Here is a 19978-nt window from a genome sequence, read left to right on the forward strand (position 1 = left end):
TCACATTCATTTGTACCAGCAAGGTTCTGTGGTTGATTGGTTTGTTTTTTGTAGAATACACAATTTCTTGTAAATCTTCAGCATTTTATTTGTGGGGCATAGGAACTGGGGACACGTGCACGGCCAAGCTTAAGACTTCTAGCCTTTCAGCTCTCTTAATGTGCTTTATCGCTCCCAACTTTTCTTGTACTGCATAGATTTCAGTAGGCCTCGTAGGCTTGCCCACTTCCTTCATTAGTTTCTCTACTTTCTTAGAAGACCTTTTACTGCATAATACAGGGAAGAGGAGAGCTATAAGACATAACATGTTTAAGCACCTTGAACTCAAGTCACTATTCTATTAGGAGAATGACTGGGACATAATAGTGGCATACTGGCATCTGGTACTATTTTGGTATTTATTTACCAGTACATGTATATTAGAATGCCTAGGCGTGCTTGACTGAAACATAGTGTAGGTTCTTGCATGCAACCTAAAAAAGATTTATTTAGTAGTTTAGGTAATGAATTTAGTGTAAAACAATTAGCACATCATTATAGCAAGAATTCAGATAGTGAGAATTCAGAGAGCAGAAACTTCTGTATTTTATTTTACGGTAGAGTTTAATTGGACAAAAAATATGCTGCTGCAGAAAGGAGCCAGCTACTACATCTATGCCACCAATCTTCACAGAATTTATAAGAAAAGCATTTTCTGAAGGCTTAAAATCTTACTCATTCTAATATTGTAAGAAATTCTGACAAGTGTGGATTAAAGTGCTATAGTTTTATATAGCCTGTACTTTCGGAAAATATTACTAAAGTTCAGAAACTAGGCACTGGATTGCTTATCATGTAGAAAGTAAGAAGGAAAAAATGACACTAAGGGGGGAAAAAACCAAAACTGATGGATTTAATAAAGAAAATTCTCTTAATTCCAGACCCCATTTCCCCATCCTATCCTTCCCCTCTCCTCCAACTCCATGGCCACTGCTCTGGCTTCTTCACCTCTCACGTACTGATTGTTGGTGAACCTGGCTGACCCGCTAGCCTGAGCTTTGTGAGGCAGGACACGTCATCCTTATTCCTGTCTGGCATAGAGCCTGATACTGAGTAGGCAGAACTGGCATCTACTCTTTGACTGACTGACTGGCTGATCGATCTATAACAGTGGTAATCTGTTTCAGGCCATGAGATTTCTCTAACATAATGCAGTATTATTATCCAGCAGTACAAACCAGTATTGCCTTATTTTTTTCATAGACTTGTTCCTTGTACCCAGGATATTTTTAAACAAAAAGAACAAAATTGTTTTTTTGTCAGAGTTGTGGTTGGCAGCCATTGATATTCTAGCTCCCATTTTACCCTCCAAAAGGTGGTTAGAAAAGTAATCAGGCACAAAGATCGTAGGGACCTATAGCTTCCAAAATGCTTCCCTTCCCACGGGAATTCCACTTGTTATTATTTTTTAAATATTAAGAAGCATCCTGCTAAGAGACTTGAAGGTTTTGTGTCTGCTTATGAAAGAAATACAAAGAGGGGAATTTGAAGTGTTTGAAAGAGTCTGTTTCCACATAGAATGTCCCGCCAGTGCATGTTTCATCTTTTAGCTTAAGAACCTTTCATTCCAGGAGAGGGACTCAGCAGCTTGGGTATTTTCTGTGAAGACAACAGATGCAATGCCATCCACGGAAGGTCTTGCTTGCCTGGACCATTGAAGTTAGAGGGAAGTAAGGGATACCTGAGGAGCAGTGAGAGGCAGGCAAAGAGGTGAATAATGAGTAGCCACCTGCTGTTAGTCAGAAGTAAACAACTAGCTGCTCTTTTAGTTTGCCCAGTTGTATCTATTGGTAAGACCTAAATTCCTATCATGCATCATCTTAACAAAAGTGCATTTTGTACTTTATGATATGAGTTTATGTTTATTAGCCCAGTAATTTCCCACACATCTATAAGGTAGATTTTAGACCCATTGCACAGATGAGAAAGTGTAGTTGCAGAGGATGCATGACTAATTCAAAACTCATACAGCCGTTTAGATAGTAGAGCTGGAATTGGGACCCAGATTATCCAGGGCATGTTCCTGTGAGGACACCAGTTTCAGGAGATGTGGCTGGTATGTGATTCAAAGCAGAAAACTTAAGGTGTTTGGGGGAAGTATGTGATTGGGGATGTTACTGAGAGAAAACATTGTTTTCCCTTTAATTTCACCTTGAACATAGGGAAAGGAAATTACACCAATTAGCCCTAACACTTCATGCAAAGATGGCATCTTTTCACCCAAAGGTAGAGTGGAGAACCCTGGAAAATCAAATGGCAATAAGTTCCAGTGTTCTGGTGGCTCCTACTTGTGCTTGCAAAGTCTTCAGAAACTCTGGTACAGGACTAGAATTGGTCCCTGGGGAGACTCCACCTGCCAGCAAGTACACCAAAAAGGGTGCTCCTGCCTAATTCCTCTTTCAGTGAAGAAATAACTTGTATAAAGGTGTGAGGAGAATTTTGCAAAAATGTATAGTGGTCCTAATTAGTGAGGTTTTCTTGTACTGAGTCTTTGTACTGCACTGTACCGACTTCATTCCTTGTGTCCACCCCATCCTGAGCAGTGGAAGAGCCCTGCACATTATTATATCAGGTGCTATTTGGTTGGGTTTGTCTACCACTAAGTAGCTAGCTTGCCCAGTCTCATCACTCTAGTGAAACTTATTTATTCATACAACAAATATGTAGCACCTTCTATGCTGGAGGTTCTGTTTTAAGATCTGGAAATTTAGCAGTAAGCAATAATCCTTATCTGTATGATGCTTACATTCTAGTAGAGAAGAAAGATAATAAACAAATAAATCTATAGACTATAGAGTAGATTAGATGGTGATGAGGACCAAGGGAAACAAAATTAAGCAGTGAAGGGGAGTAGAGAATGTTGTGGGGGGAGGCTAAATTTTAATAGATTTTGCTACACGCCATGGCATTTTTATAGGTTAAAAAATGGTGTAGTATTGTCAATTCCCTGTGGTTTAACATTACAAATAGGGTGGTCAGAAAAGGCCTCAACGAGAAGGTGACTTTTGAGTTAACACCTGAAAGGAGTGAAGGAGCAAGCCTCACTGATTTTGGAGGAAATATTCCAGACAGAAGGAGGAGCAGAAGCAAAGTCCTTTAGGCAGGAACACATTGGGTATGTCTGAGAAACAGCAAGGAAGCCATGTGGCTGGAGCACAGTTGTCAGAGAGGAACAGAGGGTTAGAGCATGCAGTGCCTTGCAGGCCACAGGGCGGACTGTATCCCAGAACGTGTGAGTGAGCATCTGGGGGGGAGGAACCAGGACCATGTCAGCTCACTCCTGCCTTTATAGGATAGCTGGAAGATAGCCCTGCTGGAGTCATTTGCCGTAATTTCTCCTGCTTTTCAATGCCATGTGGAGCATCAACCAACACTTCCTGCTGTCCCTTTGCAGATTACATGGCTAATTCTACTAATTCTACTTCATACTACTACTTGTCATCTTTGGCAAATACTATGGAGATCTTGTGATATCATTAAAACAAGCAAACAAACATAGGATTGTGGGGTTTTTTATTTTATTTATTTATTTATTTAAAATTTATTTTTTTATTTATTATGAATATTCATGAGATACAAAGCTGATTGTCCCACCTCCTGTCCATGAGGTGGGGGCCAGATTCATACTGGGGGGATATGGATTGTGTTTTTTTAAACTACAATATTTGGGTTTTCTTTTTTAGTTTGGCCATTTATAGGTTGTGTGATTTTGGAGAGTTAAGGCTCATGGTCTTTATAAATGGTGAGAATAATTACTGCAGAAGGGTTGTGAAGATCAAATAAGGAAGTAAGATCTATATGCTTTGTAGAATACTATACAAAGCCAAGTTATTGTCAATTAGAAAGTCCTTCCAGATAATGGAGTAGTTATCATTTAAAACTATAATCCTTACCGATCTATAAAGACATTATTAAGTGCATAGGGCAACATGTGAGCATCGCAAATTATCGTAATCTTAAATTGGTGTCTGGTGATTTTGTCAATATTCTTATTGTTTTTCTATTAATTTAAGGTAGTTATTTTTTTCTGTGTAAGGCCAGCACATTTCAGAACTTCATATTTACGAGATAGTACTATATCCATTATTACCCAAGTGGTTCCATGAAACATGTCCATGTCTCCTTGTGGTGTGGAGGGGGTGCGGCCAAGTCCGAACATGATGAAATTCTCAGCCTGGAGGCCACATCCAACCAGATGATTCCAGCTGTCACATCCACCTGAGAGACACTCATGTACTGGTTCCTGGTGTAAACAGATAAGGAAAGGAGTTGGGACTTTTCAGCCTGGCACCAGGAGAAATAACCAATCCTTGAGCCCATTCCCATGTGGCTGTACTTGTTAGATTTGGAGGCAGTCTTTTGTTTTTCATTGAACTGGTCAAGTTAGTATGTATAGAGCCTGGTCTTTGAAAAGGACAGATCAGAAGAGGTAGGTGGAAGAAGGAATAGCACTCTCAGGATTCTGGGTTTCCTATTTTGTTTTGTTTATATGACCTCTAGCCAACCCACATTCCATCTTCAGCCATATGATAAATTATTTTGATCATCTGAAAGCATAAAATCATTAGAGTGTCTATTAGATTTGCGATTGATGAGATCAATTTGGTTGTTAATATTTTTTGAAAAGCTCCATGTAAGGGTTTGTACTTGAAACTCATTGAAGCAACCCTGAAATCACTGAGGATTTAGCCACTAATGACCAAGAGTTTAATAAATATCAAAGCTTAGACAAATCTGGGACCAATGATCTGAAGTATTAGCCTATTTTATGCAAAGTAATTTTGCATAAATATCCTGGCATCTGCTTGCTCTACTCAGAGAAGTAACAATATGATACTTGTCCTCATGGTGTTCATTCGTTATCTGTTATGAAGATATCCAGCTATGCACTAGTCTTCTGAAGAAGAGGAACAGGATCCATCCATCTGTCTTTTGACTTATTGTTTTTTGTTTTATCCTTTTCTTACCTTGGGACGTTCTTTTGCTTTCCTTTTTTTTATGATTGTTATTTATTTATTTATCCATTAATTATTTTTGTTTGAATATGGCAGGAACTACCTTATGTACCCTCCTTTCCTCATACTCACAACTGTTTACAGTTACCCCATTCGCTTCCTCATCATTCTCTCCTTCTCTCCCCTTCCTTCCTTTCCCTTCCCTCTCCTCTCTCTCTCTCCTCTGTGAAATTCTCAAAGCTCTTTTCTAACACAGAGCCTTTGCACGTGTTTATTTCCTCAACTTGAAATACGTTCCTACTATGTTGTCCCATGGCTGCCTCATACTGATCCCTCCCAGTTCACTTTTAATTCTCTCCCATGGCATTCTGCCCTTTTCTTTCATCGTGCTTATTACAATTTGTAATTTTATAGTTATCTCTGTCTAGTCATTCATTGTCTGGATTCTCCAGGAAACTGTAAAGCCTCTGAGTCTGTGTTGTTAGTGTCCAGCACTGCGCCTGCCTTCATAAAACTTGCTGTCTAGTGTGGAGGTGGACAAGTAAACAAGAAACACTCAGAGACTGACTTAACTCTTCTAAAAAACCACATCAAATCTCCATGAGGACAGGATACAAACTGCATTCAGCTTGTATCTCCCTCAGTACAGAGACTAGCTCCTTTTATACAATTAACTTGTTTTCTGTTTCCTAGGATACAATTATGTGTTTTAGCCACATGTCTCCCTTGCCACTAGAAACTAATGGGGCTGACTTACAGAACAAAAAACAAACAAACAAAAACAAATTTAAAGTCATATCCCATATTTACACAGCTAATACTTAGACCATCAGTGTTTTAATAAGTAGCAAAGGCATAAAGAGTGTTTTTCTTTTAACATATACTGGGACTTGACTGGTCTCTTTTGCTTTATTTTCCTAAATGGCTCAATAATAGCCCTATAAAAGTGACAGAAAAACACACGCAATGTCATCTTAGAAGGATGACTGAGTAGACTATAAAGTAAGAAGACTGAGATGCCAAGTAAAACATGGGCTGTTTGGCAAAATCTTACCATGAACATATGTACCCAGGCCAGGTTCTCTGAAGTTATTCACTGTATTAAAAAGAAGTTGGTTCACTTCTGTTTTATGATATAAAAATGTTAAAGTACTATGTTAAGTGAATTATTCTGACCGAACAATGACTAGCTATAATTCATAAAATAGTTTTCAGGCTCGAAACAATATTTGACAATAGACCTTGTAGAGCTAGGGCTAGGGTCTGGAGCTCACAGACCCCTCGAGCCCATTCACAAACCCTTCACAGGCAGATCTAAGAGCTAGGTAACTGAAAGAGAAACAGCAGCTGCCAGCAAAGTAAACATGCTCTATTTTTAGACACGAGCTCTGCCAAGCCCTGCTTCATACACTGAAGAACACACAAGACTAGCAACAAACAAAAGGATAGAGGGTGCTATGCACACTAACTGCACCCCCACACAACTTGTTTACAAAGAATGTGCTGCACCACCCCCAACCAGACCTGAGGAGAGGGAGCCTGACTAAACTACTCTATTTTCCTCACAGACTTAAATATTAAATTAATGAAGTATGAATGTAAATGTGGTACCTGATGAATTATAAAAATATCTGAGCTGTCAGTTCTAGTCCTTCGAAGTCCCTATTCTCTCTGAATGCTAGGTGCATTCCTGGAGAACACCCTGTCTTCAGCTAAAAGGCTTGGCCTTAAAGGCTTATAAGTTACTGGGAACAGAGAAAACTTTCTTTACGTTTTACCACAGTGGTAGTCTTAGTAGAGTCTCTTGTCTGATTTATGAATTTTTCCTGGAATGAATTTTCCACAAATATATGATGGGGAACTGTGTAGCCTTGATGTTCATTCTGCCTATGAATGTCTTTAGTGTTAGCAGCTGGCATCTAGGCTAGGATCCAGGCATGTTCCAGTGACTCACCAACCAACACTATATGTCGTTCTCTCTACATTTGAAAAGGGAGCAGACCACAGAACACTAATCAGATTCTAAAGGTGACTTCTTGTTTGCTTAATATTTCTACACTGTTCAGAAGAGGCCAATATCAGCAATATTCTTTTTGGATGATAAAACTTTGAAATTGTGGGGGTGGGTATTGAGGGCCTATCATATTTTCATAGCAAGAGAGTTTGTGTTGACTTGATGTTTGTTTTCTCTTTATTCTTTGACATTAAGGCACTGCTTATTATAAGTTACTTTCCCTTCGAAGTACTAGAAACATCAGACTAGGATTTCTACCATGATGATAATTTGAATCTATTTTTTAAGTGTTATAAATATTGCACATTTCTTGTTTTTCCATTCTGGTGAGGAAATACCACTGAGTATAGTTAGATGTGTTTCCTCTTTTGATGTGTTTCTGGAAAACTGGTGTAACCGAAAAAGCACATTAGAGGAGTTCAAAATGGCCCTTCAGAGAGTAGTGGTGTCTATGAAATAGATGGAGTACACTCTGGGTGCTTTTTCCATTTGGAATTCATCCTTTGTAAAACACCTAAATGAAGGTCAGAGCATTCTACTTATGTTTTGTTTTGTTTTAGTTGTGTAAGAGTATTAGTAGTTGTTTGAAATAAGTCTATTACCATACAACTAAAACAAGAATTGGATTTTCTTAGTTATATGATAAAGGTAATTGCCTGCGAGATAATTTTAAAAGGGAACCCATATTCTAAATAGTCGAAACTAAACACTTCGTTTTAAATCATCATTTGCTAATATATAAAGTCATCTGAACTAATCTGTGTGGTGTAGTTTCAGTTATGTATCTGCTTCAGATATATCAGTTACGTATCGCATATAGATAGATTTAGATACATATGTATTAACCCACACAAAGAAATTTTGAAAGCCATAAGAATCTATATCTGCGGCTTAAGGAGGAAGACAGGAAGGCTGAAATAAAAGGATGTCATTGATACATCTGACTTATAGACCCTAAGTCATCCTCTCATGGTCCATCAAGATCTTTCTCAAGTAAGAATAGACTGGACTTCTCTGGTGGGGCACTCTAAGCTGTCCATTGGCTTCTGCTATCATTAGAGGGAAAGAAACCAAAACTATTCATCTATGTTTTTTTTCCCCAAATTTTGGGATGTCTGTTTATATTCATAGTGTTTCATTTGAGAGAAGTCATGACCAGCTATAGGTGAATTCACCAAAAAATAAATTGTTGGAAAGCTTTCTGCCAAATGACCAATTTGTCCAGTGGCCAGATTGCCAAAATTCAATTCATTCAAAGCCAATCCGCAGAATAACCAATTTATAAAATGTATCCAAATTTACTAAGTCATCAAAAACCATGTTTTAAGAAATACTCTTCTTGAATTTATTCTGAGGTTTGGTAAACGTGTTGCTGAAGGGGACTAGATAGTAAATATTTTAGGCTTTGCAGGCTACCTGGGATCTCTGTAGCATATTTTTGGTTTGTTTGTTTTTAGACCCTTTTAAAAAAGTAAAAATCATTCTTATTTTTAAAAACTCAAACAACAAACAGGCGCAGCTGATATTGGCTCACAGGCTGTAGTTTGGACCCCCTTATATATGTAATATGTTAAATATCTCTTCACGTGAACATATTATTCTTGATTATAAGCAATGATTACATCTTTGATTATAGTCAATGGATATATTATTATCATTTTAAGAAATGTTTAATTTGTGAAAAAGTTAAAAGTCACAGAATGGCATACAATTCTTATGAATAGAAACAGAATTTCAGGATTTTATATGATTTTTTTGTTTATACTAATTTAATATTATTTTAAGAATTCACTTTCTAATTTTTTTAGTGACTTAGCTATTTTCAGATTCTATTACCAATATCATCAAAAGATTCATTTGACAAATGTACAATGTTTCCCAGAACTTATCTTTGAACTCTGATAAAGTTCAGTGATTTGTAGTAGATTGAAAGGTTTTAACAGCTTTTGAAGATATCTAAAATAATTTATTTAGCCAGTTTTTCTATTAGCATTTTAAGGAAAGTTCCATTTGCCTGTACTATTTGCTACTGCTGCAGCTGGATGGAGCAGGGGACAAGAGAGATGAGCTCGTGATGGGGAAAAGAAATCAAGGACAGCTAGCATTCAGCGTCTCCTGGGCTGTCAACCCCTGAAGTTGGGTTGGGAGAAAACTGTTGTAGAAGAAAGAAAGAGATGGGGAGCTGAGCAGGTGGATGAAGGCCCCAGACTCTGAAATCCTTATTCCCTACCATAGTCTTAAACTGCCAATCTAATGTACTATAACTTTTACAAAAAGTTAGAAGAATAAGGGTTTTGGTACATCAATACATTGGCCAAGTTGGCAAATAGATATTTTGATTTATTGGTCATTCAGCCAATTGGTTTTCTAGCAAATAGATTTTTGGCAAATATGATGTTAATAAATTGTCTTTTGGTTAGTCAGTCTACTTCCAAAGGCTTTCCAAAAGTGAAGCTAAGTGGGAGCCAGGAGATGGTCAAATTTGCATCCTTTCTGGAAAGAATGGAGAGCATATTAGTGTATGTAAAACTATTTGACAGAGTTGGTAATGGCTCACATTCAGTTGCAGCCCACTCTGTGGAGGATGTCTGTGGGTTAACTTGTGGTATGACTATAAAGTAATGGGATCGATTTTATCATATGGCCTATTGATTTCAAAGAATGTGCACTTGGGTTATAAAAACAAATGAAGGCATGTTAAATATGTGACATGGCAAAATCAAGACATTTCTGGATGCGGTTGATACTAGAGATTATTTAAATTTTGCTACTCTCTAATGGCGACATAATTATTGCTTTCACTGGTATAAAGAGTTGGCACACTGGGTTGGTTCTGGTTCATATTCTGGCTTTGCACTTACTAGTTATGACCTTATATGTTATTCACCTTGGGAAGTTTTATGTCCCTCATCTGTAAAGTGGGAATAATAATAGAACATGTGTCATTGAGTTATTGTAGGATTCAGAAAGGTAATATGTATAAGATATCTACCACATAGTAGAAACTCAGTAAATGATAGTATCTCCCCCAATCAGTCAAAGGTGAGATCTGTTGTGGGCAGCGAGTATGGTTAGTTAGCAGTTGCCTTATGATAACTGAAGATGATGATGAAGCACTCACTTCAAGTTATTCATTTCCTAAGCCGATTAAAGTGATGTCCATTGCCTATCTACCTTTGGATACGGTTTCTAAAATTAACTAATTTCATCTTCAAATATTGTAAGTCTATTAAGATGACATTTTCCAATGATTTCTTTAGTAAAAGGTGCTATATTGAAAGAGAAAATCCTACCAAATATTCAAAAGGCATGGTAGTTATTTTGTATTGGGAGGGATCAGGATTTGTATATTCATTCATGGGGTATTTACAAGGGTGCATTGTATGTGGAGCCCTGTAGCCACAGAACACCCCCACCTCCACCCCAAAGGAGGGTATTGGCCTGGGTGGTCTACAACAGTAGCAACATTTCCAACTCTCTCGTTGCAATCACAGGTTAAAAATGTAAGATCTTAATCCCCAGTCTGCTTGTCTTAACAATGGAGAGTCTGCTTCTTGGCTCCAAATGAATAGAAAAGTGAGAGAGTATGCAGAACTCATCTTCAAGGAACAGATTTCCTAGGAGAGAGAATTAAAATTGCAAAAGAGCAATTGTAAAGGAAATTACAGTATTATAGCTCCCAAACCTTATACTTAAGTGGAGGAGGAACTTAGAGGAATAAATGATCAAAGGGAGAGTGGCTAATCAGGACATTTGAGATATGATCACATTTGTATAGGACTCTACAGGTGACAAAGCACTTTAATTTTTTTTTTTTTTTTCCTTTTTGTCTTTTTTTCGTGTCCGGCAACAGATTGCAACCCTCAGTGTTGCGCCCGTACCGGACTGGGACCGGCAATGGGCTCGCAACCCTCGGTGTTGCTCCCACCCCTCGCTCAGCCAGTGAGTGGGAACCAGTCTGTATGTGGGATCCGAACCCTCGGCGGGAGCGCCACCACGCTCCCAAGCGGCGCACTGTAGCAGTGCGCCACCAGGCCGGCTAAATTTTTGTTTTAATTTAATTTTTATTTTTTGTGTTTGAAGTTGAGAAGTATTTTTTCCAACTTTATTGAGGTATAAGTGACCAATAAAATTATATATATTTAAGATGTGCAACCTGAACTTTTGTCCACCTTTCACAGCACCCTTGGAATACCGGATGCAATAGTGGGGGGCTGGGGCAATGAGGAGGATGTTTTAAGCATGTTCCCTAGGAACCACTTGATGGGAATCCTCTCCTAACAGGACAGTGACTCTTGTGGGGAGGTAGACTCTAAAGGTGTTAGTGCACATTGGTCCACCACTTTTCCACCCCCACCTCAAAACTATGCTCTTTACCCTAAGTGAATCATTGTGCAGTATATGCATGTATTGAAACAACATACTGTACCCCACAAATATGTACAAATACATGTCAAAGTATTTTGTATAAAAAATATGTATATATAAAAAAAAGTGGTAGTAACCAATCTAAATGACAGGGATGACTGTGCAGCAGTTGCGCCTGAAGGAAAAGAGGATGCCTGATACCTGACCCAAGATTTCACATTTCAGACAGGGCATGGCAGTGGGTTTCCTCTGCAAGCCTACAGACTAGCCTCGGTTAGAGTTACCTTAAAAATCAGCTCCTTAAACTTTGCTCACAGCCTCCAGCCAAGAAGGGAAATCCGGTTTTCCTTTCTTCCACGCTTCAGATTAGATCTTCTCAGCTGTAAACTAAACAAGGAAAGACATTTAGGATTATATTTTTACTGTCATTAGTTTCCTGACTCTGCCACAACTATTCCAAACACACCTTAGTTTGTACTTCATTGACATATGAAAGGACAGTATTCATTCGATATCTTTTTTATATTTACAGCTTCATTTATATAGCAAGTATAAGTAGATGATTTTTTGAGCCAAGAACAACCTCACATTAAAGTAACTGAGCGGTGTTGAGTACTTTACCAATGAACATCAAACCTTGGCAAAAGTTTTAAAATGGAGAGTAAGGAACATCAAGGGCCCAATTTAAGAGTAACATTTTGAGATTTTACATAATGAGACAGAGCTAGTTTGTAGAATTAGAAGGTGTTTTTTTTTTCATGTAACTACTGCTAGCAAAGTGTTCTTTGATCATTTTTTTTCTTGAAAATTAAGTGATACAATTTGGAAGAGGAAAGTTGTGTTTTTATCTGTTCTTAACCAAAGGCCAGCAATGGATATGGTTTCAAACCCTCTGTTATGCATTATATTCCAAGCCTGAATTCATTATTTACATGCACAAACAATATAGGTACTAAATACTCCTTAATGCTTTTCTTTAAAAATGTATGTGACTTTTCTTTAAAAATGTATGTGACTTTTTAAATTATTTTTTTAAAATTTTTAATTGGTACATAATAGTTGTACATATGTAAGAACTTAGGGTATGATGTGGTATTTGGATACATGTATATTCGTACAATGTTACATTCTGATTGTAAGTCAAATATTTGCCATCTATGTTGACTTATAGAGAGACATGAAATGTAAATTCACTGAAGGATTTGGAAAATATTTGCTTTCTTTTATTTACATTCTTGATGTTCAACTCAGTGAACTTAAAGTAAAACATAATTGCCTCACAATGTTTTGAGTCAGTGCTTTGTCCAGTAAAACTCACTGCATTCTTCGATACAGCACCGTCCAATAGAACTGTCTGGGATTATAGAAATGGTCTATATGTGCTTTATTCAACACAGTAGCCACTAGCCACATCTAGCTACTGAGCACTTGAAATTTGGCTACTGTGACTGAAAAACTAAATTTTTAACTTATTTAATTTTAATTAACTTAAATTTTAATTTACCCACATATGGCTAGTGGCTACCATATTGGACAATGCAGCAGTACATCCACATGTTGTTTATCTCAGGTATGAAGATATTTACTATTTAGAAGTCAATATGAAGGCATTAAATAGCTTTTAAGGAACAGATAGAAGACTCAGCTTGTCCTTTAAAATAATTGTGTCAAGCCAAGCAGACTTTGGACGAAGAATGTGCAAACATTTTGATTGAACTGACTGCTAAGTTTACATTTATTCCTTTATTCACTCAGCAAATATCTGTTTAAAACATAGTAAGTACTCTGCATTGTGCCAAGGGCTTGGGATACAAGAGGTTCAAGGCATATTAACTGCCTTCAAGAAATTCACCAGGTGGAAAAGGTGGACAGAAAGTAATAAGAAACTTTCATACAACACGGAAGAGAGTTGAGAAAGAGGGAAGAGTCAAGGATGACTTGCAGATTTCAGCCTTGAGTGATTGGGTGGAGTTGGCACCATTCACCAAGCTAGGAGACACTAGAGGAAGATGAGTCTGGACCACATTTAGTGTAGGTATTTGTTAGACATCCAGATGTATGTACTGAAGGCAGTGGATATGTGGGTCTACAGCTCAGGGAGAGGTCTTGAGATACATATGTGGGAGTCAATCCTAGTTGGAGCCAAGGGGTACACTATGTGGTCTGCAAGGGAGATAATATGAAGAAAGAACAGAAAGCCAAGTACAATCTTGAAGAGATACCAGCATTTATTAAGTGAGAAAACATTCTATTAGACTGAACTGGCTTATAAATTTAGTCATTGACTAAAAAAATTTTTTTAATATATGGTAACTTTTATTAGGAATTTTATTTTTAAATGATGAGTGGGCAGATTTACAAGTGACTCCGTTTATGTCTAAGTTACTTGACACCAAAAATCAAATCAGTAAGAAATACATATTAGACATTTTATAGCCCGATCATACACACAAATGACTGAACTAACTCCTTCACTAGTTGTTTTATGCTGCAGAAATTAATACAGTGCTTCCTAAGTATTATATACTTTTAAAAGCCAAAATAAATTTTTTAAAGCTCTGTTTAATTTTCTAGTATTAGAAATAAGTGATATAAATAAAACAGATTTTTGGCTGGGTCCTATGAAATATAAAATGGAAATTTTCTCTCTATTGGATCAGTATTCACTTCTTGAAACCATGAGAAATAGTCCACTTATTCTGAGTTATGTGTCTTTTGAATAGACTCTGAAGGTTTCACAGATATCATTTTGCCATTGTCTTGCTTCTCCGAGGTCTTATTTTTTAAAAACATTTATTATCAGACTCCAGTTTCTCATTTTTTGGAGTAATAGGGTCTATTCACTCTTTGGCCTCCAAAAGAAAAACTCTTGAAAACAAAATACATTTTAACTATAGAGTCTCGGTTATGAAATTTGTTAAGGCTTGAATCACTTTCTCAAGATTAAAAATAAGATTCTCATGCATTCAAACTCTTTCTCTCTCTCTCTCTCCCCGCCGCCTTCCTCCCTCCTTTTACTTAGTTGGTAAAAAGTAAGCTAGTATTTTGACTCCAGTGTGCAATGAAGCTGCATTCTCACCTTGAGCATGGAAATTCTAATTTTGATATAAGTGAATTGTTAATGAGCCAGAGAATGGAGAGTTTCTCTAATTACAGGAAACAAAATTAAAATTGGCCTGAAGGCATTTTCTGTAATTGCAGTTGGTTTCAAAATTGAGAAAGAATATTCACTCATACACCTTGCCTTTTTTAAATCTTGCTTTGCTCGCCACTGTTAAAGAGAGGCATTGAGACCTGCAGCAAACTTCATTCTAGTGAGGGTTCAGATGATTTACATTGTACATGTGGTGAAGAACAACTTTCTCTGTAGGTAAAGTGACACCTTAAAGATTGATGATGTTATATATTAATAAAAATAAATTTTTCTTATTTTTAGTCTTGTTATATGACAGAAAATTTAGTTTTAAGTGACAAGTGAGATATGCTTACCATCTTTCTTTTCACCAATTTATAGATGCGTTCAAAGTCGAAGAAGTCTTGAAATGGAAAGCCCGCATGCTGAACCTGTGGCTGCTGCCTGGGAAGTATGTACATTGAGAGCCATAGACTAAGAGCGTGAGCCCTTATCTCTGTAATGTTGATTGCTTAGTGGGTGTGTGTTGTCAACATAGAAAGACTTTAATTTCAAGAATTACCTCATATGAGTGTGGCGCAAGAGCAGTGTTCCATAGTTGCCATTTTGTAGATATTTCTTACTGGGAACCAGTGACTGCCATGCTTGGAATGGTCCCTATAGTAGCCTAAGAAAGAATGAAGCTAAGCTCTATCCCAGAACATTGCTCAAGGTCTTTTTGCCTTCTAAGTTCACTTCATAATGAAAGTTTACTGACCTGCCTGCCGCAGTAGGCTATGTGAGTAGACTCATCAGACTGCATTGTCTTGTCATTGGCAGTACCCAGTCCCTAATTAGCCTAGGATGTCCCCATCCTTTTCCTAAGACATTAGGTACACCATCCATTAATTCATTCAACAGATGTTACTAGAGAGAATCCTTTAGGGATATACATTAATAGAAATCTAAAACCTGGGTCCGTTCTCAATGATCTGAAACTTCAGTCTGGGCAATAAAATCAAACTGCAAGAAGAGAGATAGAAGAACAGAGGAGGCATCCCAGAAGGCATTTCCAGTGTTAAAAAGTGGCAAGGTGGTCCTTCACCTTACCTCCCACTCCATGGGTTCATGTAACACAGCTAGTAGGCTGGATCATCAAAGTGGTAACAGTGCTACAGAGAAAATAAATATGGCTGAGACCTCAGAAGATAATGGTTTGATTCCTGATTCTGCGACTTACCAGTTTCATGATCCAGGGAATGTTACTTTACTTCGGAGAGCCTCAGCTTTCTCATCTGTAAAATAGAGGTGGTAATGATAATCTCTCCAGGCTACCTCACAGGGATGTAATAATGCTCAGAGGAATCTTATTACTACATTGTCTGTATTCCTGCAATAGAATAAAACCTCCATGAGATCAGGGACTGTTGGCTGTCCTGTTGATTAGCACATTCCCAGCATCTTGAGAAAGGCTTGGCACACATAGCTGGCACTCATAAATATTAGATGCACAAACGAGTACTCTGTGTTAAAGCACTGTCATTTTTATAGAACTCTTCAAATGTATGGTAATGGAATTTAGTTTTTTTAAATTTTAATTTACTCTTTTCATTGTACATCTTAATGGGGTCCAGTTTGTATTTCAGTATGTGCATATATTGTATAATAATCTAGTCAGAATAGTTAGCATATCTATTGCCTAAACATTTATCATCTCTTTGTGGTTATAACATTCAAGATCCTCTTCTCTGGCTATCATGAAATATACGATACGGTATTATTAGCTATTGTCACCCTAGGGCACAGGAACTTATTCTACCTGTCTAGCTGTAACTTCATAAATTTTACCTATCTACCAACATTTCCCTGGCCCCACTCCCTTTCCCTGCCTCTAGTAACCACTATACTACTCTCTATTTCTCTCTTTTCCCCCTCTTTTTAATTTATTTTTCTTAATTGTATATACTTATGGAGTACAATATGATATTTGGTACTTTCATACTGTATGCAGTGATCATATCAGAGTGCTTAGTATATCTGTCACCTCAAACATTTGTCACTTCTTTGAGTTAGGAATATTCAACATCATCTTGACTAACTATTCAAAGACACATAGTACTTTGTTGTCAAATGTAGTCTTTCTATATTACTATAGAATACTAGGTCCCATTCTTCTTATATCTTTAATATTTTGTTTCCGATGACCACTCTCTCCTCCTATCCTTACTAGGCTCCAATAACCACTATTCTACTCTCTAATTCTCTGAGATCGACTTTCTAGCTTCCACATATGAATGAGAACATGTGGTGTTTCTCTCTGCGTGTCTGGCTTATTTCACTTAATTTACTCCAAGCTCTTCCATGTTGCTGCAAATGGCAGAATTTCATTCCTTTTTATGGCTGAGTAGTATTCCATTTTGCATATATATATCACATTTTCTTTATTCAGTCATCCACTGAAGGACATTTAGGTTGGTTACAACTCTTGTCTATTGTAAATAGAGCTGCAATGAACATGGCCGTGCCGGTGTCCCTTCAATTTACTGATTTCATTCCTTTGGATATATACTCAGTAGTGGGATTGCTGGATCATATGATAGTTTTATCTGTAGATGTTTGAGAAGTCTCCATACTGCTTTCCATAGTGGCTGTAGTAATTTACATTCCCACTAACAATGCATGAGTTCCCCTTTCTCTGCATCCTCACCAGTGTTTGATATTTTCTGTCTTTTTGATAATAGACATTCTAACTGAGGTGAGATGATATTTCACTGTGGTTTTGATTTCAATTTCTCTGAAGATTAGCGATGCTGAGCATTTTTTCATAGGCCTGTTGGCCATTTATATGTCTTCTCTCAAAAACTGTCTATTCAGTTTGGTAAAGGGATTTTAAGTGCAGTATAGATAGGATGTAGGCATGGACTATCACTTTTGTTCCAGGCTTCCCAAGTGCTTTCGCCTGAAAGGATTTTTGTGTTTCTAGGACAGTGGAGACAGCAGGTCTTTTCAGTATTTAAATTTTCCTGTAACACAGAAATGCTGTGAGCACGTATTTTAAATATGAAATGCTGATTTTACATTGAAGTTTCCAACTATTGCTCATTTAAAAAGGTACTTCCATGTAAATAAAACTCTCTCACTTCTGAAGAAGTACCTCTGCTTAACCTAACATTTTGTTCAAAGAAGTATGAAACAAGGAGGAAATTAGGTAGAAGGAGACTAATTTAAGCAGAGCAATGTTCTGTTTATATACAAACTAATTGCAGTTATGCTACGAAAAGATGTCAAGCCAATCATATAGCTCTGACCATCACTCTAACATCAAGTCAGCCTTACTTCATCAGTTAGTCAATCAACAAATATTTACTCGGGGTCTACAGTGTACTACATGTGAAGAATCCAGAGTTCTTAAACTTAATATGTTTTAAGGAAAGCTAGATTAAAATATTCTTACTTTACAAAACTTATAAAACCCAAGTAATTATAATATTTAAAGAAAAGGGTTTTTTTTAAGAAACCCATAATCCCACCACCATGGCACAGCTGCTATTTAATTTTGTTTCTTTTCATTCAGTCTTAATCCACTAACATATACATTTTTCATGTAGTTTTAATGAAAAATATAGCTTAAATGCTCCTCTAACTCTTGGCTTTCACTTATCACTATCTAAGTTCCATTTTTCTATAGTCCCAATGTTGATCATTTTAATAACTGTACGATATTCCATGGAGTTGGGGGACTTCTGCTTCCAACCAAAATGGAGTGAGAGGGACCAGAATAACTTTCCTGCATGAGACAGGCAAAAATAAAACAGACAATATATACGAAATAACAGTTTTTAAGATAACGGACATCAGGCAACAAAGGCCAGGGATCCCTGAGTGATGGGAAACCAAAGAGTTGAGTTGTACAGTTACTACAGCTTACTACCTAGAAAATTTCTAGGCTGTGTGGCAGGGAAGGAGAACACAAATGGAGCCCAGTACACTGCCTGAGTTGAAGAGATTGAGGTGAGAGTATAGGGAGACTAAGTTTGCTAGCAGAGTATCAGAGTGGAGAGAGCTGCGTGGAGAGAGAAGACCAGAGATCTGTGAGGGCTGCCCTCTAGTAATTAGCAGAGTACTAATGACTCATAGGCACATTCATTTGAGGAATCTACTTGAAGGGGGGTGGTGGGGAGAACCATCCAAGAGGATTAGAGGGAACAGTGCCAGTACTCACACAGGGCTGGTAATAGTTCTTGTTCTTGCCAGTCACACTGGAGATTCTAATAATGCGATAGGTAAGAGTACACAGAAAGTCTTGCTTCAAGCATGGGGGAAAATTAGCCATAGGCTAAATGTTGCTCTGATTCCCACTAACAAATTATAAAGGTAGGACTGAGAAGGATCAAACTGTTTCCAAGTTTCTTAGTTTGTTTTGTGCTACTATAACAGAATGCATGAGGCTGGGTAGTTTATAAGGAACAGAGATTTATTTCTTGCAGTTCTGAAGGCTGGGAAGTCCAAGGTCAGGGGTCCAGCATCTGGTGAGGGCCTTCTTGCTGCATCATCCCATGACAGAAAGAGGAAGGGCAAGAGAACGCACATGCCAGAGAGGAAGGGGGCTGACCTTATCCTTTTATCAGGAACCCCTCCCAAGATAACTAACACACTCCCACGATAATTGGCCCTCATTACCTAATCACCTCTTAAAGGTTCTACCTCTCAATGCTGTTGCCCTGAGAATTAAATTTCCAACACCTGAACTTTGAGGACACATTCAAACCATAGTACCAAGTAATCTAACTACATTCCAGGACAAAGATGAAGAATATTTATAGGAATACAAAATATCCAGTTCCTTATAAAATAAAATTAATGATATTGTGGCATTCATTCAAAGATCACTATAGATTCATTCAAAGGAAACAAAATCTCAAGTCAAAATTTTAGCAAAAGCTACACTGGGCGGGATGTATGGAAGATTAGGCATTGTAGACTTAGTAGATTAGTGGATTTAAAGTCAAAGCAATAGAATCTCTCAAAAATCAACCACATTAGTGGCTTTAAAGACAAAGCAATAAAAACTTTATAAAATTAAACATAAGGAGAAAAAAATTAAGAAGAAAACGAAAAGAACATCAGTTAGTTGTTGGAAACTTCAAGCAGCCAAATATACATGCAAACGCAGTCTCCAAAGGATGGGGGGTTGGGTGCAGAGAAAAAAATGGCCGAATATTTTCCACATTTGTTGAAAGCTGTAAACCCAAGGGTCCAAGGATCTCAACTACATCCAAGCAGAAGAAACTTGAGGAAAACCACAACAAGGCACATAAGACCCCTGCCAGGGATCATCATATTTTGGTCTATTAGCTGTTGCTATAGACAACCTTGTATTTAAAAAGGCATGTTCTATTGAAAACAGCTGTTAATAGACAATGAGTTGAGAACAAAGCTCTTGTGTTGGGTATGAAGTTTCTTCCACAAAACCACCATCTCACTGTTTGG

Source organism: Galeopterus variegatus, unplaced genomic scaffold, assembly GCF_000696425.1.
Source record: "Galeopterus variegatus unplaced genomic scaffold, G_variegatus-3.0.2 Scaffold2155, whole genome shotgun sequence".
In the NCBI taxonomy this organism is placed as follows: Eukaryota; Metazoa; Chordata; class Mammalia; order Dermoptera; family Cynocephalidae; genus Galeopterus; species Galeopterus variegatus.